Below are 23,905 nucleotides of genomic sequence, written 5' to 3' on the forward strand. Positions count from 1 at the left end.
CTTGGTAAGTATATATTTGTTAAGGTTTTTTATAATATCAATGAATCCTAATGGATGCCATGTACACCTTGGTTACATGTAAAAGGATGCAAGGAGGTGATGGGTAAGTGCAAAGTTTAATTTCAAGCAGGTCCGCTCGGAGCCGATCAGCTTCCATCTCAATAACGGTTCTCACTCGGCTCTCTGTCTCGCGAACCGGCAATCAAAGGACAACAGAGTCGCGGGACATAGAACTACAACAACATTCCAAATGCAGCTTAATAGCAACTTCATAACATCTTTACTCTCTACATATCTCCCCCTCCAGAAAAAACAAGATAATATAAGCCTATGAAATTCCTACTAAACAATACCTAAAACTACATTAAATTCAAAACAATACATATGTAACGTATGTAATCTCCCAACCATGCAGGTTGTTTGGTAACTCTCCCTCTTGTGGTGACCACTGAGTCACTTGCACTAGCTTCCCCATCCACTTCTTCCAGCACATCATTCTCATTCTCACCTCCACCTCCCATCTGTTGGTTCCCTACCTGCATTCCTTGCACCTCAGTGATCTTAGCCAGCCTACCTTTGGACCATACCTCCGCCCTCAAGAATGACAACACAACTCCTTACAGCAGCAATCTTCTTAGGACCAAGAAATCTACTCTCAGTACACTTGTTTACAGATCTGGGATTTTTGATATAAACAAATTCCCCTACACTCCGCTCACGTACTTTCACACTTTCTCTTCTATCAAACTGCTCCTTATTCTTTTCTTGTCCTTCTCTGATCAATCTCATAATCTCCTTTCTGTCTACCACAATGGCTTTTGCCATACCTAACTACCCTGGGCAAAGTCTAGTCCGAGGTTCGCTCCCTTTGAGACAAACAAAAGGAGAAACTCCCGTAATGGAGTGTGGGGTAGTCACATAACTCCAAGTAAGATGGTTTAAAACTTCTCTCCACTGATGTCCCATGCGTATTGCCATTTGGATACCCCCTTTCAAATACCTGTTCACCCTTTATACCAAACCGTTTGCCCTAGGATGATATAATGCCATCCTGGTATGCACAATGCCATAGCCAACTAAATATGTCCTCATCACCTCTGATACAAATTGCACTCCATTATCAGATACCAACTCAGTGGGAACACCTTCCTTCAAAAAAACTCTTTCCAAAAATAAAATCAAGTCTTTGGCAGTCACTTCTCTAACTGCTTCCCACTCCACCCACTTTGAATGGAAATCTACCAGAACAAACAAATATTTGAACCCATCACCCAACCCTGCAACGGGTCCCATAATATCCACTGCCAATTTTACCCACGATTGATCTGGAACAGTGTTGGGAATCATGGGTGTCTCACGTACTACCTTGCATTTTCCGCTTGACTGACATGACATACAACTCTTTACACATCTCTCAGCCATTTTATCTATTCCTGGCCACCAATAATTTTGTCTCAATTTCCTTTTCATTGCCCCCTCACCAGGATGGCCTTGATGCGCCAAATCTACCAACGTGACCCTGATACTTTCTGGCGGCACACAAACTTGTCCCCTCCTCAACCTTCCATCTATCAGACACAGCTCCTCTTTGACTTCCCACCACACCTCAAATCTCCTAAAACTTCTTCTCCGGCCAGCCTTCTACTGTCCACTTCTTTATCAATTTCAAATCTCCATCTTTTTGTTCTTCCTGCAGCCATTTTTCACATCCTACTGCACACTCCACCGCCGCCACAACACATTCTTCTTCCATCTCTTCTGTCTCTGACCCTTCCATGTTTTTCACAGGTAATCTGGATAAGCAGTCTGCCACCACATTCTTTCTTCCTGGCAAGTAACTCACTTCAAAATTGTACATCTGTAATCCTAAACCCCAACTGCTGATTAGCAGAGATCCCAATGCCCACCTGGCACTCTCAAAAAGTTTTACCATCGGTTTATGATCCGACCTCACGACAAATTTCCTCCCCCACAGGAAATATTTAAAATGGTCAATCGCCCAAAACATTGCCAAAGTTTCTCGCTCAATGACTGAGTAATTTTCTTCCGCACCCTTCAAGGGACGCAAAGCAAAAGCTATTACTCTCTCTAAGTTACTCTTAACATACTGTATCAATGTTGCACCCAACCCTACTATACTAGCATCTACCACCACAACACATCTTTCATTTGGGATAAACTTTCCAATTGAGGGTGCATTGATTATACCTTCTTTAATCCTTTCAAATGCCTTCTCACACTCCTCACTCCACATGAATTTAACACCTGTCCTGAGTAACCTCCTCAGAGGCGTGGAGATCACTGCAAAGTCCTTTACGAACTTATGATAGTACTCCGCCAACCCAAGGAATGACCTCACCTGATTTTTATCTGTTGGCCACGGCGCATTTTTGATGGCCTCTACCAGACTTTCCTATGGCCTCACTCCTTCCCTGTCTACTACATGCCCCAAATATTCTACACTGTCAACTTTAATTTTGCACTTGCTCCTCCGCACCGTTAGTCCGGCTTCACTCACTCTGCCCAGCACTTGCTTAAGAATCTCATCATGCTCCCTTTCTGAATCAGCATAAACCAACATGTTATCTTGGAAAATTACAATGTTTTGTACCCCCTCCATTATAGTGTCCATCACTCTTTGGAAAACAGCTGCCGCTGATGCCAGTCCAAACGGCATTCTGCAATACTTGAAGGTTCCCAAAAGAGTCACAAATGCAGTTAGGTGCTGACATGCCTCTTTTAAGGGTACTTGATCTATCACTGAGAAAAGTTTAGCACCATTCAAGGTCGACAATTTTTCTCCAATGATGGGAAGCAGATGTCTGTCAACTAAAATGTTCCTGTGAAGTCTCTCAGGTCCACACATAGTCTTATCTCTCCATTAGACTTAGCCGCTACCAACACCGGAGACAACCATTCAGAACCTTCTATCCTTTTGATAACTCCCTTTTGCAACAGTTTCTCGATCTCTTGTTTCACTTTATCGCTCAAATTCTGCGGTACTGGTCTAACCTTATGCACCTTGGGTGTGGCTCCACTTCTGAGGATGATCTCGTGCTCAAACCCCTTCTGCATCCCTAATTCTTCTGTGAATACTTTAGGGAACTACTGTTCCCATTTGTCCTTCACCTCTGCAACCGTGATGGGGTGTTCAGCACTTGCTTGTATCCTTATGCCTAACTTCCGCTGTTCAGTCCAACCTAAGAGAGAAGACCCTTCCTGAGTTACATAAACATCCGCCTGCGGCCTTTGTATTTAATAGATGCTTGAAACTTTCCTAGCACTTTGATTTTCACATTGCCATAAGCATACGGTTCAATCATGTGTTCACTCAATTGTTCCACCTTTCCTTGCACACACCCTTCAAATGTCTTTCTTGAGATAAGTGTCCAAAGTGAACAGCTGTCAACCTTCATAGTAACTACTCTCCCTTCAATCAGAAAGACATCAGTTGGCCCGTTCCCTTTAGAAGACATTTCAGCTATTTCCAAAACATGCTTCCCTTGTTGATTTTGTGGAACTACAGAGCTCTCCTCTTGCTCAGGAATTCCTGCTTCTACATTATTGACTTGCCCCGACTCCTTGCAAACTCTTGCGAAATGCCCTCTTCTCTTGCATTTCAGACAATTAACATTTCTAGCCGGGCAAAACATACTTGAAGAGATGTGGCGATTGCTACCACACTTAAAACACTTGACCTCTCTGCTGGTGCCATGTTTTCTCATGTCTCTGGCTGCCACGACTTCACCTCCTTGCTTGTGTCCTCTCATAGTTGCCTTGTATTTGCATGTCTGTTCCATGCTTCTGGCCGCCTCTAAAGCTAATTCTAGAGGAAGGTCCCTGGATAGCAATCTCTCTTGTACTTTGGCACTATTGGTGCAGCGAACCAATTGATTGCGTATGAGTGAGTCTGTAAGTTGTCCACAATCGCAAGTGTGGCTCAGTGTCCTTAAAGCAGCAATGAAGTTCTCCGCTGGTTCCTGCGGTTCCTGCACTCTTTGGAAGAACTTGTGCCTCTCAACTGTGGTGTTCTTCTTAGACTCAAAGTGAATTGAAAGCTTTCTCTCCGCCGTGCTGTACTGATCAGTGTCACCTTGACCCTCTTGTGGTAGCTCTGGCAATCCGTCATATACACTGCGGCCTTCAGCTCCTAAATTGTGCAATAAAATAGCTTCTTTCCTGGCAGGGCCAATTTCTCTACCCCTATGGCGATCAGGTATGTATCGAACAACCTTTTCCATCAATCCCACCTGATTGCAGGTGTACCGGCCTTTGATAAGAAGGGTGGGGGTGGTGCCATGCTTGCTGCTGCCATAGTAATGGTGTCTTAGTAGAATCTGATTCTTTATGCAGAGGTCTCCACTTAACTATTATTGGTAGACTCAGTGGTAGAACAACCCTACTTGTGGCACTTTACTCCTTTTTTTGTCTTTCTTTTACTTTGCTTCAGTTGACTTTTACTCTCCAGAGACAGTACACATATTTTAGTTTACTTAGTGCAACTGTTGCTGATGCTTCCCCCACTGGTGGGTATTTCCTTTAAGGATGCCTTCCAAAAACCACTGCAAGTTTATATGCCTCTTCTGCTGAGTCTTTTCAAATATGGCATGCCCTCCAACAATTGGTCAAAGTCGGCTCCTATCATTCATGGACTTCCTGAATCCTCTTAGCCCCTCCCACTACGCCTTGCAGCTGCTTGAGCCTATTCAAAGTTACGATCCTGTCGAAAGCTCACAGCGTCCTCCCCCGTCTCCTCACCTTTTTTTTCTGTGGTTCCGGAGATCAGTGGGGCGCACAAACAACAGCAGCCGGTGTGCTGTTCCTGCACGATCCTTCGCTGCAGACAGCTGTGGCTACTGTTCGCTCTATGCAGCCCGTTTACTCTGCATATAAAACGCTTGCGAGAGTCCCTCAAGGCAGCCGTAGGAGGGGGTGTGGCCAAGTTCACACTGTCCTGGTCTTGACAGGAGCCAGCTGAGACGAGGCGGGCGGCTCCATACAACTTTACCCTTATCGGCGGGCCTGCATAACTCTACATGTATCCCATCCTCGTCGCCAATGTAAAAAGATGCAAGGAGGCGATGGGTAAGTGCAAAGTTTAATTTCAAGCAGGCCCGCTCGTAGCCCGATCAGCTTCCATCTCAATAACGGTTCTCACTCGGTTCTCTGTCTCGCGACCCGGCAATCAATGGACAACAGAGTCGCTTGACAGAGAACCACAACAACATTCCAAATGCAGCTTAATAGCAACTTCATAACATCTTTACTCTCTACATTACACAACTATGAGAAAAAACAGTCAACACGTGTTCGTATATAAATGTGCTTTATTATTTAACACAAATGCATGCTTCTTCAGTGTTTAATAAACCTTATAAATGTTTTATAATTCACCTTTTTATAATAATTTTTAAGTTGTTTCTATATAGGTCAGTCACCCAATAATGGCCAATCTTGATCAAACTTTTAATTTCTTAGAAATATGAACATGTATTCTTTGGTCTCGTCTCTTAATGTGAATTAATTTTCTCATAGAATTTAACATGTATGTTCAGATGCCGCGTGTCGACCGCATGGTGTTTTGGCCTCCTCGTTCAGTAAGTTAGTCGTCCGTTTCCCAACCTGCGGGTCATTGGGATATTTGGCCTAACAGGAAGGAAGGCCAGAAAAGATGTTTATGTTCAATCTAAAAAAAAGCTTTTTGAAACCCACCTCCTGTCCCTTCCTGCCACCCTACTCCTTTTTTGTTTGGGACAAACCAATACTTTCCTGTGATGTCACATCTGGGTCAGCCAAAGGATGCCCCTTAAGATTTCCCCTGCCTAAGCAACACATAACTTCTAGAAGTTGGCAACGATGCAAAGAGTAATGCTTTAGGTTTTGTCTTACATCAATGCAGACAACATTGTATATTGAGTGAGAAAACCTGCGTTAGGATGTGTGCAACCACCCTTGAGTGTCAGTCAAATAGGTTTCAAGGTGTGTGAACTACAGCCCAGCGGTGACTGCTCCTGCATTTGAAGCAGGAAACACTCTTAACGCGCAATCAGGCAGAGACTGAAATGTATGAATGAAACTGACTACGGCACAGCACTATGTTTGGAGTGGAAAACGACCGCATTTTTTCGGGACAACAGTCCTAACACCTACTTACTTCCACTCCCTAATGGCAGAGCAAATCAACAAACTATTCCATTTTTTAACCCATTGTGGTGGATGTTCGCAATCTTTTATGACCACAAAGACAGACAGAGAGAAGTGAAACAGAGCATTTCATTCACGTGACGCATCTATTATTCGTAATATACACTGATATTTGGATACACAAATAAAGAATAACATTTAATCAAACACGCCCTGATGACGACCCGAGTGGGTTGAAACACGTGTTGGCAGACTACCTATACTGTTGATGTTTTAGGTAGACCACCAACACTATTGGTGTTATTTGCTTTTATGGTCTTAGTCAATCACTGTGATTAACACTAAACCATGTAGATGCCTGTTACAATCTTGTTATGGAAGTCATTTTCAAGTGTGATACATGAGACTTAGCAAACAAATATTTGGTTGGAACCCATTGGATAATTTCCTAGGTGCACATTTGTGCAGGTTAACAAAGTTTGTATAATTTCAAAGAAATTCTTGGGTAACTTTCCAGGTGCAAATGTGTGGCGTTTAACAAAAATTGCTTTATCCAAATAAACCGTGAGGCGACTTACATGCTTACATGATAATTTGCTGTATATTGTCATGTCTATTCTTATTGGAAGTGAGGGTGGTATGTGGGGTTAGACACAAATCTTGATATAACATTGTATATTGGTGGGCAATTAAACATGTAACTGAAGGATGTTTGGTCTCAAGCTTAAAACATTGTAAAAACCTGGGGTCAGATCCAAGTTTCCTCACGTCACCAATCTATGCGATCCTGGACACATAGCTCTATCTAAATTGGCCTTATTTTCCTGCACTCTCAAAACTGGGATCACATAGAAGTTATTCGGTTGGGGGAACTTTACACAAACATTCCTCACTCATACAAGGTTTAGTAGACTACAGTATTGATCTATATAAAATATTAATAATAATGATCGTTGGATTAGTGCATACCAGAGGCAGGTTTTACATTTTAAACAAAATGGAGAGCAAAATAAAAGCAGACCAGTGATTTTGTGTGTATTTTCCCTTTCTTTCTGCACTCTGTTTTATAAAAGTGGAACGCTGCATTCAGGGATCCAATTGTTTACATATGGAGTGAGAGAGTGTATATATATATATTTAGTACCCGGCGAGAGTCAAGCAGAATGCAACACGCATTCTGATTGGCTCTCGCCGGGTCCTTACCCGGCCGAGAATCCTTTGATTCTCGGCCGGGATTCCAGCTGCCTTGTCCTCGGCGGGGGGCGTGGCAGCCCCTCAGCCAATGAGGAGACTCGAAGCGGGGCCATCGCCGCTCCGAGCCTTCCCACGGCTCAGAGGCTGCCTCCGCCCCCCGCTGGGGACTCAGGTAAACTTTTATTTTTTTTTCCCTTCCCTCCCTCCTCCCTACCCCACCCCACCCCACTTACCTTCTTGCCCCTGCGTCCCTGGTGGGGGACGATGGCAGCCTCCAGCAGTGTGGAGACTCTGCGCCTCCACACAGCTGGAGGCTTCCATCGTCCCCTGGCAGGGACGAAGGTACGTTTTTTTTTCTTCACCCCCTTTCTTTCAATCCATTTTTTTGGGAGTCCCGGGCTCCAGAGGTGGGGGCACTGGGGTGACACATGCCCCTACTCAGGAGAGCCACACTGCTGGTTTTCCCACCTCCCACCAATTGGGGATTTCACTGCGTAATTGGAGGGTGAGTTGGTTCCTGGCTATTTGAATTGACTACAGCAACCAGAATTCCCTGAGGCCATAATTGGTACTAACCATTAACACCTGAACAAACTGCCACCCTGAAGATTGCAAGATGGATGAAAGCGCTTGGAGGAGAAGATCTACTGGACTGTGGAAAGGTACAGCAAGCTGGCAACCAGAGTGCGCCCCTCACCCCCCTTTCTTTCAATATATATATATATATATATACATATAATGATTTATTTGCAAACTGGGCAAGTGAGATATATTTATAATATGCACGCTGGATGCAAACAAGACCACCCACATAGGTAGCCAGTGATATAATCGTTTCCCAAAACGTTCATAGAAATAGAGACAAAAAATTAATGCATGAATTTAATACAAGTGGCACATAATGATCTACATTCTGTTAAACAAAGAATATCATGGCCATGGTGTGGTGAGGGAGGATTAAGAGGAGAGGGTGGGGTACAGAGGGCGCCCCCTGTTAAATGAGAAGTAGACCAACTGCATTCCTTCCTTTCTGTGAGTGTGTGTATTCCATTCTGTTTCTTCTGCCACAAAATCACTAAACAATGTTAAAGAATGACGTCACCGTTTAAAACGCAATGCTGTACGCATTATTTCACTGGCCTGAAACTCTGCATTTCTTGTAAGAGAACCACTTTTTACCTTTGCAAATGTGGCTCAAAAGCAGCGGGCTTCTGTGATTATAAATCTCTCTTCCTAGAGCAGATTTCCCTCAGGCTGAAGTGGCGTGATTCACATCTTGCTTGTGTAAGCAGTTATACATTTCCACACTGTTTTCAGCTGGACTGCATTGATAATCATTTTTTTTTTCCACTTAAAGGCTTACAAAAATAACCAATATTTGATTTTCCCATCTCCAATACATTGATGATTTCCGACGATGATTTAGAGCAATATTTTTAAATGTATCATTTTTATCAGCGCACAATATTTAAGCACTCTTTATTTTTTCAATGACATTTCTACAACATACCAAATAATATTACATAAAACCCCCAATGCATGCACGCTGGGTCTCATGCCTTACTGTGTGGGGCATGTACCCTCCTCCATTTAGGCATCACCAATCGCTCTTTCACTCATCACCCCTTTGTTAGATTCCCTCCCTCAATTTTGCATCTACTGGATTTTTCCTGCATTACCTTTAGAGACCCCAGTGGGCATTATGTGCCTTTGGCCCAATTGTTCTGCAAAATAATGCTCAAAAATGCACCCTTTTGAGTGTTTTATTTTGAAAATGTTCCCGTGGGAGAAGCCAGCAGAAATTCGCTACATTAGGGCTACATCTCTACGCTCAGTCACTCGCGCTACTTCTTTGCAATGTGATGCCCCGCCACTGAAATATATTAACCTTGCACAGTTGCGTTGAATCATTTACAATGTCAGTGCCCCTCAGGAACCAACCGCTCCCCAGCACCAAGAGCTGCCTCTGCCACTGACAAACACCTACTAATGCTACTAGCTGCGCACAGCAGTGGCGTGTACATTGGGGTGCTAACTGATAGACTTTAATCTTAATTAAAGACCTGTGCTGGTCTGGCAATAAGATTGTCGCAGGATGAGACTCAAAATCTGCTCATCTTGCTTTTAACATTCGGCTGCCTATATTTGACTTATGGTGACTGTTTTATTTCTATAGATTCATCTGCTGCAGCTGGCTGTTACTTTAAAACTCAACATACAGCACACTGAATAGGGGCCAGCCTGACCTAGATAAAAGTAATGTGAATGTTTCTGAGTCGTTCAGGCTTATGCAGGACTGTCTGGTGGCATGCAGGTGCAAACGCAGACCCACACACCAAGTGTGCCCTGCCCACCACCACCACAGTTAAAGGCCACTAAGCCAGAAAGAGAGAGGCAGTGTCAGACACTATAATGAGTCAGAAGTAATCTGAGCCCCAGCCAATCCAACATCAACGCATACTGGAGTTTAAAGAAATGCGTCCCAAACTGCAAACCCTACAAAGCACTGCCTGACCTGAGAGTCCCTCCCACTTGGTAAGTATTCATGGAATTGATGGGACAAGGGCTTCTCATGAGAGACCATGTACTTCTCTGCAATATGATTTTCTTTGGTTTCACTTCTCATTTTTTTCTCCCAGGGTCTCCATACCCCCATAGATTCTGTGCTGTTCACAGCCATAGTAAGAGCAGAGCTCATAAATAAAGACTGTTAGGATTAAGTGCTACAGTCATTGGACCCTAACCGCTGTGACAAATCTGTACCTCTGTAAAGCGCTCCTTTGTTTCTCAAAGCAAGGTCCACGCTCAAATACCATAATAATAATAATAATAATAATAATAATAGGGTGTTTGTCCGTCTCCGCAGGGGGGGAGTCACTCCCTTTTAGGCTAGGGAGATGAGGCCGCTCAGCAAGACCATCCCTAGGGGCCTAAGCAAGTGGGACCTCACTGGGAGTGACTCCCCTCTTGGGGACAAGGACTCCCATTCCGTTAAAAAGCTCCCAGTTCGGAATACATTTTCTGCCTACATGAGAATTGAAAAGACTGTTGTTACTTCTGTTTTGACCCCACCGAACAGTGACATTTCTTCTATCTCTTTGCCTCCAGGTGATGCTGGATCTCGCCTGTACTCTACAGTCAAAGAACAGCAACACATCCCTTTTATTTGTGATACTATTTTGGATTCACCGAATAGTGACATTACTTCCAACTTGGCTCCAGGTAATGCTGGATCGCATCTGAGTGCCCTGGTCAGGGAAGAAGGTCACCACTTTTGATTGTGATGACATACTTAAGCGCAAGAAGAACTGTGAATGGTGGGGTATCTGCTACGCATGAAGGAGACTGATACCTATGCAGAAGTGAATCTCTGTGGTGGTGACTTCCTGGAGAGGCTAATGCTAGCCAAACGCTGGAAGGCTGGCGTCCTGTTCGACCGAAAAGCTAAGGCCGGGGGAAGAGGCAGAGATGGGGAAGAACCCATTTTCTCTGGTGGCGCCACCACACGGAGGAGGCCCTGGTGGACCTGGGGCCCAGAAACCGACGCAGAGACCAGATCGCTGTGGAGAGCCAAAATGCGCAACCGCCCTATGTGAATCAGATTGAATAGAACAAACACTTTGCATCCTGGCATTCTTGATAAGCAAGAGACCCCAGGTCTCAACCCCGATAAAGTGTCCACCAAAAGATCTAAACATGCACAAATGAATTTCAACTTAACAACAGCACGCTTCCCTTGTAACACGAGGTACCAGGAGGGATAAATTAGAGATCAAACCCAAAGGGAGGAATTGCAGTGTCAATGAAGTCTGGAATGTGTGGGTCAGCACGACTGTATTTTATCCCCCTTTCTTCCTGGCATCATTGCCCGTACCACCCAGATGCCTGCCACAATGAGGAAATATTAAATGCTTGTTTAATTTAGGCAGGAACAATGTATTTTATGTGTGCCCTGAACTTCACAGCAAGGATGAGCCCAGCTGACCCACGTGGATCCAGACCGACGGGGACTAACCAGCCAATTACTGCTTGGCATCCCCTATGGAGCAAGCCCATGTTTAGGGTTCCTCCAATCAGTGGCCCTGGATTGTACTATATGTTGTGACGAATTTTGAGTTTATAAGCCATTGTTTGCAATTGTAAGGGCAGAGCACTCTCGGGCAGCAGAGTCCTTTGCTGATTTTGGTATTCTGTACAATTAAACCTTTTTATCCTTGCAAAGCTTTCTCCCGGCCTATTTCCCGAGAGGGTTTTCTTTATTCTGGAGTGTGCGCAAAGAGGGGCTTGCCTTCATTTGGTGACCCCTATGATGTGATTCCATAGCTTCCGTACTTGCGGCGGTATCCAGGCGGCCTCTCCGGAAGGGCCGAGCCCACCTATGGCTACCAGCCCTCTAAACGCATACGCAGCTGTGGCCCTTGCGGGAGCCATCTTTTCAGAATTCCCGCCTGCTTGTTGAAGCGGGGTACGGCCTCAGGGAGAGGCCCAAGCCTGTTGTGGATTCCCCGTGAATGGAGACTTTCGAAAAAATGTGAACACGCGAGTATAGCCTGCAAGGAATAACAATGTCCGGGTGGGGATGTGAAGTAGTATGAGAGGAGTGAACACGCAGTGAATGAAAGCGAAAGCGTAGTGTTACCTGGTGACTGTGAAGGTTCTTTTTTGGCCACCGTTATTCATTTTTTATTTTAAAGATAAATTAAGGATAAGGAAAGGGAAACCAGGAAGCCTCTCCAAGTGAGCGGAGAAGGTGGTACCACAGTGCACTGTCCGGACCAGGGCTGGAGATAAATACAAGAGTAAACTTAGGAGCTCTGTATAATTAGCAAGCTAGGGAAAAGTGGTGGTGTTGTTTTTGCTTGTTAATTTTAGTTTATTTTGTTAGTGTTATTTTTTCCACATGTACGGACGAGTTCCAGGAGGGCCGTGTATGGTGTGCGGTGTGTGTGAATAAGAGGAGTGTAAAGAGAGCGAAAGAAAATGCTCTAGGGGGAAAGGAAGAAGTGAAATAAATGTCCTTTTTGTTACAAATGTTTTGACCATATTGACTGATCGCGCAAACACAACAAGACATATATGTGATTTTTAAAGGTGACATTGGCTGTATAGCACATTTGGACCTCAATTGGGGAGTAATTGTGCAAGAACACTGCTAACACGACACTGACTGACTATCACCATGCGGACAGACACGCCCCTTGATCATGTATGTAAGGCTTTGCCCCTGTACTGTGACAATATCAAGAAGTACCACAATCAATGGGTGACTGAGACTAAAGGAGAAGGGATGCTGCACTCCTGGCTAGAGGGGGGGTCTTTCTAGAGACCATATGTCCACATAATTGACTGCGAAAAACAAAGGAAGACCATTACAGAAAGGAGATATTGGACCTCTGGAGAATGTTTGAGGAGACAGAGGCCCCTGAAAAGGATGGGACAACACCAGACAAGGAGAACCACACTGATACAGTAGAAGGTAGGAAGACGGGGGAGAAAAAGAAGGGGACTTATCCGCTAGCTACCCGACCAGCAGAAGGGTATACCAACCCGACCTATGTGTCTGGGGCAACTATTTTGGCAGGTCCCAGTACGGCCCGCCCACCCCCCATATATTGCACCCCCTGAAGTGTCCACTCATACAGTGGTGAGTGCAAGAGACCTTGAAGTGGCGTTGGCTACTACACATACAGAACTAGCAAAGTTAAGGGCAGCTTGTGAAATGGCACGAACTACACAGGTTCCGATGTTTGCCATAGGGACCCCTCACCTGCCGGCGGGGCATGAGTGGAAGTCCGGTGACTTCTTGTTCAGTTTTGACAATGCCCCAATACGAACAGTGCACGTAGAGCAGGAGGGTTAGACGGATAGCCTGGGAAATGAGACTGTGGGGTTCGGGCGAGGGGATGAAGAGTATTGGAGTGACTTTGAAGATGGTGAAGAAGGTGCAGAGGGAGGGGCAGAACAAGCAGTCACAACCACACCAAGGGTAGAAAGCCTGTGGGGTGGAAGATTGAGGGAACGGGTTGGGAGGATAGCATTAGCAAAGAAAAAGGGCACACAGGGTACGTCCCTTGGGCACAAATGGATAAAAACAACCCCCTCAAAGCCCTCCCCCAACTCACAGCGGGAGCAGGGAAATGGATTTATGCTTTTGAAAAACACACTGCAGGGGTGCCCCTTGCCATAGAAGACCTCAAGAGCTTGTTGGTAGCAGCAGTGGGAGAGCAGACAGAGACAGTGTGGGTCAAAGCAGGCTACCCGGGAGTAACACTAAGTAATGACGCCCATGAAGGGACATCATTCAATAAAATTAGGGCAAGGGTCTGGGATGCACTGCAGAGAATGTTCCCGGACACCCCCGATTTACAATCGATAATGCAATGCATACTGGGTGATGAAGAAGACGTTGCGCAGTACATTGTTAGGGTCCAAGAGATATGGAGAAAAGGGCAGCGCCTGGGACCAATCCACGTCCCAGTTTTATTTCATTGTAAAGAGAGGGCTACACAAGGAAGTGCAGAAGGCGCTTGATAAAATAGCAGGGGTGGAAGCAAAGGGATGGCCTGAGATTCAGAGCATCAAAGTACACCATTGTAGGAGGATCAAAGAGCGTGAAAAAGAAATGGTTCAAAGGAGACAGGCCAAGGAAGCTAAACTAGATCAAAATAAACTAGTGAAAGTAGCGGTAGTATCAGCACTACCGCCCCCAGAACAGATGGGAGAGGAAGGGTGTGCCTCCGTTGTCATACAAGCAAGGATGGCAGTGGTATGGGCAGACAACGGACAAAGACAGCGGGGAGGATACCAACCCTTCTCAGGGCCCCAGTAGCAAAGAGGACCGCAACGAGGACGAGGTGGGTTTCGTGGGCAGAGCGGAGGGTGATTCAGTGGACTGGGACCGGGGGGGGGGGAGGGGCGGGGAAGGACATTGTTGATCATGCAGGAGGTGGGGACATGTTGAGAGAATTCTGCAGCAGACAGGGAGGAAACTACAGTTACAATCAACAAAACTATGGATGATCCCACAAAGGGAGCCAAAAGGGCCCATACAGGGGACATCAATGATCCCATATGAAATACACAAGACATGCACCCAGTTGCCAACCCAAATCCCCGGCCCATGCTACCCACCACCACAGCAACAGACAATGCTGCAACACCAGCGCCGCCCCAAACCACAGACAGCGGAGAAAAGGCACCCCTTTGCCACTGCACCCAAAGGAGTGGCCACACCATACCAGGGGGAGACTGTAGTGGGGGGAAATCCCTGCTCATTCCGGGGGACAGACACCTATCCTGACTAGGACAGCCCACAGAGAGCACTTGCGTGTCCAGTACTGTCAATTACCTTGCATCCAGACGAGGAACCCCTGGTGGGGGCAGAGATAGGAAATAAGCAATTCATCTTCATGGTGGACCTGGGAGTGGAGAAGTCATGCATAAGTGAAAGTGACTTCCCGCTATCAGGAAAAACTCTCAACAGGCATGGATTCGCTGTGGCTGTAGTAACGGTTCCATACACAGAAGATATAGGTGTCAAAATAGGAGAGAAATTTGTACGAGTGCTTCTCTTATACTTTGAAAGCTCCCCTGTCAATTTACTGGGAAGGGACCTGCTGAGCAAACTAAATATGACAATATCATTCACAGAAAGAGGGATTGCTTGCACCACCCCTGGCATGTGCTCCCTCCGAGAAATGCTAGTGATACATGCCGTGACTAGTGAAATGGTAGTGAGGGGAATACCTGTGAACCCTGACATGTTTGTTTATGGCATTAGAGTGCTTGACCGAGTTGTACCCCAGATTACAAGAAAGGAGTGGAGAGTACCTGCAGACTTCATTTTCCAACGTGTAGCACTCCCCGATGTGGTTGCTGGTACCATCTTGTCATTAGACCTAGAGGGTTTGCAGGTGTCTGCCAAAAGGACTGTGTGCTGGGAATGGACCCCCATGGGTGCCAATGGCGCACAGTACTGTGCATCGACCCCAAAGTACCCCTTCAAGAATTGACGGATGAGGACCTTTTTGAAGATGACAATAATGATGGGGAGATAGTGCTTGAAATGTGTATACCTTGTGACATTACGGTGCAATACCGAAAAGTACAGAGTCCCCTCATGGCTATTGTTAGTGGGCCACCCACTTTCTGCAAAAATTATCTGCAGTACATCTCACCACACCTGTGGACTGAAAACCCCCATGCATGTAGGTATGCTAAAGGAAGTGACACCTGTAAAGATAACACTTAAACCAGGTGCAGTACTGCCGAAGGTCAAACAATACCCCCTGTCCCGAGAAGCAGAGGAGGGAATTCAGGAAATGTTGCAGGCCCTATTACAGCAAGGGGTTATATGGCCTCCCACCTCACCATGCAACACTGCTATCTATCCGATCAAAAAAGCGACGGGTGGCAGTTGGAGGATGATCCAGGTCTTGCACCCCTTTAATGACATTGTACAGAAAGAATTTCCTGTGTCCCTAACCTGGCCTCCATTTTGTGCAGTATTCCCAAACAAGCCACCCATTTTACTGCGGTAGACTTGAAGAATGCATTCTTCTCAGTGCCCTCTTGACCCAGAATCAATTATTTTACAGCATTCACCCTGTGGGGAAAGCACTATGAACACCGTTGCTTGCCACAGTGGTACTGTGAAAGCCCCGGTATTTTCAATAGAGTACTGCACGAAGATCTAGGAAACATTCGAGTGCCCAGCATGATCATTTAATACGTAGATGACCTACTGGTCTGTAGTGACAGGGAACAGAGCTGTTGAAGGGACTCCATTGCATTACTGCAGCTGCTAGCACAGAAAGGATACAAGGTGGATAAGAAAAAGCTCCAGTACTGTTTACTGGAGGTACTCTACTTGGGGCAACTCATCTCCAAAGATGGTAAGAGAATAATACCAGACAGAGCAGCTGCGGTGCGTGCCACTCTTAAACCAGTAACAGTGAAAGGCATGCAAACATTATTGGGCCTCTGTAACTACTGTAGGGCATGGATTTTAGATTACGCAGCATACACAAGGCCACTCCTGCAAGGCCTCAAGGAGGCCCAGAAAGAGGGAAACTCAATTCAGTGGACAACCGTAATGGTAACTAACTTTAATTACCTAAAAGACATAATTTCAACGGCTCCAGTTCTAGCCACCCCCGACTATACAAAGGATTTTGACCTCTTCTCCAACTCAAACGGCACCCTCATGACAGCATTGTTCACACAGAAGAGCTCTATGGGCCATAAGCCATTGGCTTACTACAGTGCACACTTGACTCCATCATGCATGGACAATTTGCTTGCGAACAAGCACTGGCTGCCGGAGCCTTCGCTATTGAAAAAATCTCAACAATTGTCATGGGGTGCTCAGTAACATTGTACGTCGAGCGCTCACTGTTTGCAATATTAGACAGATCCAAATCAACATTCACTACACAGAGAGCATCCGCATATGAAATAATATTGTCCAGCCCCCATATCCATGTGGAGAGGTACAGAATAGTAAATCCTGCCACATTCCTTACTGAGCCATGCACTGAAGAAGACATGCAACAACATGATTGTGCAACATATGAAGGGGAAGGTGATGACATCCCCAAAGCCAAAGATAGCACCTTAACAGAAGGAGAAATATTTTTCGTTGATGGGTCAGCATCAATTGACCAGGACACAGGTGAAAAACATGTTGGGGCAGCAGTGGTGCGATTAGAAGTAGGGGAATACGAAACACTCATAATGAAAAGATAACCCAGGCATTATTCCGCATAAGCAGCAGAACTTGTCGCTCTCATAGAGGACCTACGGGCGTCAAGAGTGTGTTGTGTGACCATTTATTCAGACTCTGCCTACGTCACCACAACGGTGCATGCAGGTCTATACCGGAGCAGAAGGAGGGGGTTCAGAAGAGCAGATGGGTCCCCAGTGCAACACGTGGATCTACTCAACGCATTGATTTCGGTCCTCGCAGAGCCTTCTGTAGTGGTCGTCATCAAATGCATAGCACACACCCAAAATACAGATGAAATATCATTGGAAAACGCAACCGCCAATGCGGCAGCAAAGGAAGTAGCATATCTCCCACTACCAGCGGTAGCAGAATACATTTTAGCCCCATCTACTATGGCCCCAACATCAGAAGCATACACAGCCCTCCCTATAGCACAGATTATCGAATTACAGAGCAGGGCACTGCCAGAAGAACAAGACCTATGGCTCAAGCGTGGGTGCATTCAATCACCCACGGATCTCTTGTGGCGACAACAAGCAACAGGGAAAGTAATAATGCCTGTGGAATTATTATACACAGCATTCGAACAGTTACATTTTCCAACTCACAGTTCCAAGCAACACATTGCAGCTGATCTCCAGAAAGATTGGCTTATCCCAAATTTTCAGAAACACTTGACGAACATGGTGGTCCAGTGCACAACGTGCCAAGTGTTCAACACAGGAATGACACTGATCATTCTGAGAGGGACTTTACCCTGCTCTGTTGGCCCCTTCCGTGAACTGCACATTGACTATGTAGACATGGGAGAAAGGTGCAATGGGGCACGATATCTGATTGTGGTGGTGTGTCCATTTTCGCGGTGTGTCGAAGCTGTCCCCTGTGCTCACCCTGATGCCAAGTGTGCTGCAAAATTTCTTGTCAGAGAGGTTTTCCCCCGATGGGATGTGTGCAATGTCTTACGATCAGACACTAGGACTCATTTCTTCAATGAGCTAATAAAAGAGATAACTACTTTGCTGTGGATCAAATACAAAATGTGCTCCATTTACCACCGCAAGCAAATGGAATGGAAGAGAAAATAAATGGTCTGCTTAAGAGTAAACTTTCCAAGTTATGCAACACCATAAAGAAGAATTGGGTGTATTGCCTACCCCTGGCACTGTTCCAGTTACGCACACAACCCAGTAAGGACCACCACTTGTCCCCCATGAAATTGTGACTGGGCAACACATGCAACCGCAATTGTCGCCAGTGAGAAGAGCATCAGATGCTCATAGAGCTGCCACTGTCACGAGGTCCACCTTCCGCCCCCTGCTCCTCACCTGTCTCCTCTTCTTGTCCTTCCCTTTGTGAAGGAAGATGGCTTCCGAGGTGTCTTGGAGTATTCCTTTGGTAATCTTTCCTTAGACTTCCTGTCATGTAGGTAGGGCCTGGCTCCCTCGGAGGCCACCTCGACAGGATGTGAGACCTGTCTTGGGGGGCGCCGAGGAGCCAAGCCCCTATTGACAGGGAAAGAGCCGATGGAAGGCACAAAAAACCCTGTAGATAGTTCTGAGAAAGAGTCTTGATGAAGGCGGCTCCGGTTGTGGTACAGACCAAAGGCTCCTGCAGAATGCCGGCAAGCGTTGCACTGAGAGAGTTGGAGAACGAAGATCCGAATGATTCACTGAAGAGGCAGGAACCAAATATCTCAGGTAGATTGCTATAAGCAGAAAGTTGTAGCAGACGCTGGGCAATGTCCAACAGGCAATGACAGAATGCAGAACCGATGATTGGCAAGTGGCGAGTAAAGGTAAAGGTAACAAAAGGAAGAAAAAGTATAATAAAAGGTACAGACCCAAACGCTCTGAAGGAGGGGATGAAATACAAAGCGTAAAGAGAGGAACGCGGAGAGTCGCGAGCAAGGCGAAAGGGTTTGCAAGAGGGAACGGCAGAAGCCGAAACAAGGCAAAGAGCAGGAGGAGAGGCCAGGCACAGAGATAAGGAAAATAGTAGCTGGAAACAAAAGTAACAGCGGGGAAGGTTTCGAAGGGAAAATGTAGAAGGCAGGCGGGAGGGAGCTAAACCAAGTTCAGCCGAGCGAGCGTATCGAAGTAAACACACAGATACAACGCGCAGGGAGAAGGGTGGGGCTTGGTATTATAACGGCGGCCGCCATGTTGGTTGAGGGCTAGACCGTCACTGCAAGGTTCTACGTGATGGTAACCTCCACTTGTGCCAAAGCTTCCAGGGACGGATCCTGACAGCCACAAACCTGGGTGAAGCGTTCAAACAGTATCTAACACAACTTACACGTGCGATCAGATGTATTTCAAAACAGATTGCACCTCCCCACACAGAAGGCAGGGAAACCACAATGACCTAAGTGACTGACACCGTCCCAACGCAACCCTTGTTACCCAGGGAGTGGATATATGTCAGATGTTTCATTCGAAAACAGAACACACCCAGTTTCCATGGACCCTATGAAGTATTGTTTTCCACCCCCCTTGCAGTGAAAGTAAAGGGATTGAGATATTGGATACACCTCTCAGATGTTTGCAGAGCACCACAGAACAGCACACCAGACGCACAGGCTGAAAACAACACCACTACCTCAATACAGTAGCTCTACGCTGACCATATCCGTGCATGTTAAAAATGAATATAATACATGCATTGCTGCTTGAGGATGAGCTACGTAAACTAAAAACTCTCTCTCTCTGCCTCTCTTTCTCTCTCGATCCCCCTCTTTTTCACATCACTTAACCCTTTTTCCCACTCCGCTTTTTCCTCTTTCCGCAGGTACAACAATGATGGAGATGACACTGTTAAGAGATTCTTCAAATGTGATAGAAGTAGAAGTAGAATTTGTTTTATGAGAGCCTACAGCTATGACTGTTGGCTCCATTTCACAGCTATTCTATTTACAATTTACAAGGGGTGAGGAGCTCGGTGTCGGGACAAATAGGTCCCCTGCGCAACTCGTCGTCTATGTAAAGGGTTACGCCTGCAGCCTAGCACATGGTTTTGTCAGAGAACCAGACTCCTTGGTTCCCAGGAAGTTTTGAAAATTGGGTGGGTTGACAAAACCCAGTTGGTTGGTGGCACTAGCAGGAAGGTTGGTACCTCGGTAATGTCTCTAGTTATTTAACACGAAAGTCCAGAGTTTTGTTTGTGCAGAAATATTTTTTATTTCAAGTGTAGCATGACACCTGGGGCACAGTGTGCCAGGTTGGTGAACCATAAATGAAAAAACAGCCGACGCGCTTTTCAACCGAAGTGTTTCTCAAGGCATTGGAGTTTGGGTGGGGGTTCCCATTGGAACGAGAAGAACAGTGCCTTTGTTAGCCAATCTGAAGCAGTAGTCTGTGTGCATCCGAGGTTGTTACCAGCAACAACCTCGGACGCACACGGACTACCGCTTCAGATTGGCTAACCAGCATCGAACCAGCACCCTACTCAGAGCATTGTTCTTCTTGTTCCAATGGGAACCCCCACCCAAACTCCATTGCCTTGAGAAAGACTGTGGTTGAAATGCGCGTCGGCTGTTTTTTCGTTTATGGTTCACCAACCTGGCACACTGTGCCCCAGGTGTCATGCTACACTTGAAATAAAACATATTTCTGCACAAACAAAACTCTGGACTTTAGTGTTAAATAACTAGAGACATTACCGAGGTACCAACCTTCCTGCCAGCGCCACCAACCAACTGGGTTTTGTCAACCCAATCAATATTCTATTTACAATTTGAATGTTTGCATTGGGAAATTTTTAGGGAACGTCTTTTTATCTGGGCTGGCCATCTAAAAGAAGGGAGAGGGGGGAGTAAGTGGACTTGGGATGGACACCGGTGGACCTGGAAGGGAAATACACCATTGAACATTACAAGCCTACACAAAAATAAAACACAAATATCCTACAATGTTACTGCATTATCTTTAAATGTAACTGCAATGCCTCCTAGTGTCCCAAGTTCCACTTTTTTGTATTCTATGCATGACAAGTTTCACCCCACCTCCATCCCCAACTTGAATGAAAGACTGAATAAGAGTATGCCAACACCAACAACATAGCGTTTTGGAATGCTAATAATGTCACGAGATATAACAGCAGCAGCTCCCGACCCACAACAGGTAATGACGGCATGTTTAACAATACTTGAGAAATAATAGCCATGAGGAAAAGGTTCACCTTGCGTAGTAACAGGAAGAGAAGACAAGTACACCAAAGTCATTATGATGCGTACCATGGCTTAGGATTTGATGAAGTGGGGGACGCTAGCTACCCAGAGCACTAGAATAGTTGGTTCTTTGATATGAGTGCGATGGGAAGGCGAATGACTAATGGCGGTTGCTACGTTTGTTCCTTAATACCGCACACATCTGGGGAACACAAGGTCTTAGTTCCACAAGAAGTACCCATAGTAAACACACAATGTCTGATTCATCTTGCACTATGTAGTATCAAGGGCACTTTTCTGGCACCCAATGTCCACTTAGAGCTTCTCGATCCAGATCTACGAAAATGCAAGACAAGCACGAGTAATCATAAATGCCTCAAAGAACCACACCTGCATGTTGAAGGAAAAAGATATGTTAACAACGATTGGCAAAGAGCAACGTATTTGTGCAAGGTAGAACGGCTACTGGGGGGAACCGACAAAATCGCAGTGCTCATAGCACAGGCCTGCAAGCAAACAACATATCACAAAGCTAACATAGGTCACAGCCCTCAAGAGGCCCATAAAGATACACCCACCAAAATCATACTAACTTTGTTTTTTCAGCGAAGAGACAGTGACAGTTGGGACGAACACACAATGCAATAGAACTGTCATGATCCCCAACCTCAGGAAAGGCACAGCTGCACTAATAGACTATTACTGGATCGGCGATCAGCAAGCATACTTGCACCTCCCACACTCTTAGAGGGGTTAGTGGTTGCTAGCCACATTGTACTCTGGCCTACTGGTCGTGCCAGAAGAGCACCTAAAGGGGGGTGCCCTGCCCGAAGCTACCAACGTACCCCCCCACCAAAGAACTTCAACACACTGATCAACCATCAACACCCCCCACTTATGGCCAGCTGCACAGACGAAGGAGAGCAACGAATTACATATCTAAAGATTCATCTGACCTGCTTGCACAAATACCGGAAGAATATAAGCTCTACAACTCAGCAGAGACATTTTATGCATCCTTGGTACCCAGCATCCAAACAAGGGCTAATGCAAAATGGCTTCAGATAGTTAGATGGGAATTGATCCAGCTGGCAAACGATACCAAAAAAGGGTTCAACGTCATAAAAGTGGAGCTAAGAGACCTCAGACTGATGAGAATGCAAAATAGGTACATGCTGGACCTCCTAACGGCTATGGAGAGTGGTGTTTGCAAAAAGATTGGGAGTTCATGTTGCACATTCGTACCTTCTGAAGATGCTAAAAATGGGACTCTATCACATGTCATTGCCGCGGTACATGGACTATGGGCAAAAATGAAAAAAAGAAGCTGTGGTCCAGGAAGAAGATTGGTTTACTATAGCCTTTAACTTGGTCCCATTATGGCTCGGAACATCAGTGAAGATACTGGTCCCCATTATCTTGGTTATCCAGGTGATCTTCTGCATATGCCAATTGGGTCTCTGGTGTTGTGCCAAAGCAGTACCTAATAGTCCAATGATGGTGACATTTGGGAAAACTAAGAATAAAGTATCTTGTGATACACAGGAGGTAGAGATCCAAACTGAGCAGACCGATGGCCCCAAATACTGCATGGTCGCCCTCCCTCTTCTTGACGAAGTAGACACTCTGTACCACACAACCATTGTACCTCCCCCAGACCCTGAAAATTACAAAGAAGTTTCGGTGGATTTAGCAGGGGATGGGGGATGGGGGATGCATATACATGACCTGCATGCCTGAACAGTATGTGCAGCATGGGGAGAGTTTAAGAAGTGTATGCAGGCATGGATGCCCATAAAGGGTACACCCACATGGGACGAAGCAGAAAGATGTACCAATGAATGAAAATATGGGGGAGGAGAATGTGTTACTGTAAAAGTAACAAAAGGGGGGAAGGTTGGGATAGAAATGCGCCTATCCCACCTCCACAGACACTTCCAAATAAGGCGGACCGCTTATGAGGTGATATAACATACAAGGGGGGACCAATCTGCATTACTGGACAACATATAAAAGCCCTGCAGCGCTTAGAAGTAGATGCCTAACACTTGTAGCTCGGAACTCCATTTTGTATTAGGCCCAGAAGGGATAAAATTGCAGGTCTGCGCTGTTCGCGTCCCTGGTCCACAAGCCCTGTTTCTGTGTAAACACACTGACTCTGCACGAGCCCTGTTCCCACGGAAGAATGCGAATATTTAGTATATTCTAAAAGAATGCGCCCTGCAAGAGCGTGAGACAACACCAGGCTCTCAGGCTCCGTGCTGAGTCCATTCATCTCCACTAAACTGCCATTAGGTCTCTAGCCCCCACCCAGCCAGGTTGGAGCCGGCCTCACACCACTGACTCAACCCCCACACTTTTGCATTCTAGATAAGCAAGAGACCCCCAGGTCCTAACCCCCATAAAGGGTCCACCAAAAGATCTAAGCATGCACAAATGTATTTCTACTTCACAACACGCTTCCCTTGTAACATGAGGTAACAGGAGGGATACATTAGAGATCAAACCCAAGGGGGGGAGACCGAACTGCTGTATCAATAAAGTCCTGAATGTGTGTCAGCACTACTGTATTTATTTTATCCTCCCTTCTCCCAGGCTGTTGTGATGCAGACTAAGGAAGTCACTTTGTTTCACTGGCATCATTTCCCGTGCCGCCTAGGTGCCTGCCACAATGA

This window comes from Ambystoma mexicanum, chromosome 11 (assembly GCF_040938575.1).
Source record: "Ambystoma mexicanum isolate Mex_15411 chromosome 11, UKY_AmexF1_1, whole genome shotgun sequence".
NCBI lineage: Eukaryota > Metazoa > Chordata > Amphibia > Caudata > Ambystomatidae > Ambystoma > Ambystoma mexicanum.